Raw genomic sequence first — 3,668 nt, 5'->3', positions numbered from 1 at the left:
CCTAATTGTAACCTGTACCCTAAAACCAATTGTTAACCATCAAAAAGCAGTCTCTACCTGTGGGGACATCAATTTTTGTCCCCATGGTGACACAAGTCCTCATGGGTTAGTGTGCATTCAGATTAAAGTCCCCACCGGGATATAAGAACATGAAACACACACACACACACACACACACACACATTCCCTAGCTCCTTAGCCTAACTTTAACCATCACAACTAAATGCCTAACCCCAACCCTTACCCTAACCATAACATAATTCTAACCTAACCCTTAAAACTAAGTCTTAACCTTCAAACAGCCCTTTTTAAGTTGTGAGGACCGGCCAAAATATCCTCACTTTCCAAAAATGTTCTCACTCTGTAGATAAATAACATGTTTCAGTCCTCACTATGTAGCAAGTTCAAGCACACACACACACACACAACTCTTTCTAGTATACGACAGTGCTCATAAGGCTTAGACCTAAGATGATGGTTTACCCATATTCCATCTAAGACACTTGAATGACAACTCAACTCTGTAAGTTCATATAAGTCCTTACACTATAACTCTCATTTCAACACCTTTCATTGCTTACACTATATTTTGCCCTCTTCATCCCTTTTCTATTATTTCAACTCGTCTTACTCCTTCAGCAGCTCCTTCATTCAAAGCTAAGCCAGCACTGCAGTTTAGCTCCCAGCCATTTATAAAGCAATGCTGTTCATCTCCCAGCTATACATGAAGCAATACCGCCCGTACCCTTTATCTATGTCTTTACTTATTCCTACATGCCTTGGACAATTAAAAATTAAGTAATATCATAGTTATAAGTCATTTTGAGAAGATTTTTCTGAACATCATTGTGTTGATTAATACCTAACTGTGAACTGACTCCATAGATGATGAAATGTGAACATGCTGTTCCCTTCCTGGGAGGATCTTGTGTGAGCTATCCACCAATATGCCGAGAGCCTGTCCCTAAAACCTCTCCAACTGTCTAAGACAATAGCATGTGTTCATTCAGTCCATGATAAACAGAGTCATCTGAGACATTTTCAATCTTTTGTTAAGACGGCAGCTGACTGAAGCTTAAAACTCAGAGGCATACTGGCCTGTTGTGCCAAATATAAGAAATGAAAATGATATGATATACTCATATGCAACTCTATATAAATGTGTTTATTTTAAGATTTAAAAATGACAAATTATTAATCTTAAGGGATGGAGAAGCAAGGAAGATACAAATTGTTAGTAGTAGTTGTATTAGAACTATACAGAACTATGAATTAAAGCAAAATTTCCTCCTAAGAGATACACATTTTTACTGTGAAGATACGTAGACCTGCACTGCCCCCAAGTGAATAATCGAGGGAAGTAACACTTTTTTTCTCAATTTCACAAACAAGGCCAAATAGCCATTTAATAGCCACACCTTGAAAGCAAAATTAGGGCTGTAAATCATGCTAGCCAGACGCAGATACCTGGAAGTCAGCCTAGTTCAGAATATGTAATGGCGGTAATTAGTATGAAGTTGTGATTGAGTAGGGACATACCTGAGAAGAAAATGAAGAATAAACTCAGGCCAGCTGCTTCCCCTGGGTCATATTCCACTCAGGTGCATATCATATAAGTACAATTCTAAGGTACTTGTTTTTTACTAGAGTAATTCCATTTTCAGATACTTTATACTTTTACTCCTCTGTATTTATTTGTAAGTTTTAATTACTAGTTACTTTGCAGATTCAGATTATTAATACAAAATATAATCAACAAATAAATTATGATGTATTTTTATAGATTAAGCTACCCGAAAGTATATCAAATTAGCCCCACCTTTACCAGCTGCAGCATAAAAATTATGGCTTACACATTAATGCATCAGTAATTATAATAATAATAGAAGATTATTCTGAAATTGACCATTCTGCATAGTGAGTACTTTTACTTTTAGAGCTTTAAATATATTTTGATGCTTATACCTTTTACTTAAGTAAAATTTTAAATAGATGACTTTTATTGTAATAAAGTATTCCTACACCATGATATTGCTACTTTTTCTTCCACCACTGTCCACCACCTTTCCCACTACCGGCCAAAGATGAGTATGAGGAGACCCCTGGGAACAGTGTTACATCTCACAATATATACTACTCTTTTGCTATTTTTGTCTGTTACCAAAAGTAAAATCCACCCCAAGTCAAATCTGAAACTATCATTTAACATTCCCACTTGAATGCATAGTCCATTGGCCATAATACAACCCTGACACAAGTGAGTAATTGTACACATCTGTGCATCTTCAGTGGGAAATGATTCATTAGTGTTACTTTCTAACACAAAATAAATGTGTTAAAGGCCATACAGCACCCCTATGCCTCATTATGGTTGTGTTCTTAAGGTCTGACCCTTGTAGTGTAGACTGCATTCATTGAGAATGTAAAATACTTCAAAAACATAGTATATATTAGTAGAACAGTTCTTTTTTTTCATTTGTGAAAAATGCAAGTTACAAAACTTATTAGATGATGAAACGTCTTGCCAAATCTGATTGAGTTAGTCATTGTGGTATAATTTATTTAGACTGATTCAACTGCTACATTTAATCATACAGATTTAGATTCGTAATATTCAGCCCTGTGCCAGAGGATTCTTAACACCAAGGGTCTTGCCTTCATGTCAATCAAAGGTGAGGTCCCAATAGAGACATGAGGCCCCTATGGTCAGAGAAGCCTGCATGGGCCCCAGTATGCTTCGTACCCACCATCCACGCTACCACATATATTCATGGAACCAAGTTGACTTTGAAGTTGAGTCTTGCTTTATATAAGTGACTACATACATACACTTTATAACCACTAGGTGGTAGGCTTTAATTGATGATACTAAAAGGGTTGGGCTCACTATAGGCTACCTTCAAATAAGTACGGGTTTTTTTTAGCAGATGTTCAAATTAAACTATTTAGTTTATACTCTTTAGATGTCACATATGCAACTAAATTGCAATCATGAACTGACACTTCTGCATAGGCTGCGTGATGAGTGACTATCAAATACTGGCATCCACGAGACAGAGGAAGCATCTGTCATAAACAGCAATCAACAATGATTGACATAAAGTAAGGGTAGTAACAATTGGGTTCTGGTCGACAAAGACGCCTATTTCATAAAAAGCACAGCTTTGCGCCATTCAGAATAACATCGATGTACATTTTGGGGTCGGTTATGGTAGATTCCATACAACCCTGAATGGAGGTGTTTTTGTCAAGGCAACGTCATCGATGCATCACATGGTTAAAATACTAAATTCACCTTTACAGTACTATGACTTTCTGTTGTGAATCTATTCTGTACACTATTCTATTCTATACTATTCTACATCTATTGCATGTCTGTCAGGGATCTCTCCTCTGTTGCTCTTTCTGAGGTTTCTTTCATTCTTTTTCCCTGTAAAAAGGTTTTTTGGGGTTTCACTCGAATCGAGTGTCTAAGAACAGACGTTGTTGTGTGCTGTACAGATTGTAAAGCCCATTGAGGCAAATTGTGATTTGTGATATTGGGCTACATAAATAAAATTGACTTGATTTTACGTGACCTATACGGAACATACTGGGTTCCAAACCGAGCGCACCCAACGTGCTCTAAAACCAACGTAGTGACGTAACGTCTTTGTGTTGGCAAATCA

This window comes from Siniperca chuatsi, linkage group LG21 (genome assembly GCF_020085105.1).
Source record: "Siniperca chuatsi isolate FFG_IHB_CAS linkage group LG21, ASM2008510v1, whole genome shotgun sequence".
Lineage (NCBI taxonomy): Eukaryota > Metazoa > Chordata > Actinopteri > Centrarchiformes > Sinipercidae > Siniperca > Siniperca chuatsi.
This window is presented reverse-complemented; position numbering follows the sequence as displayed.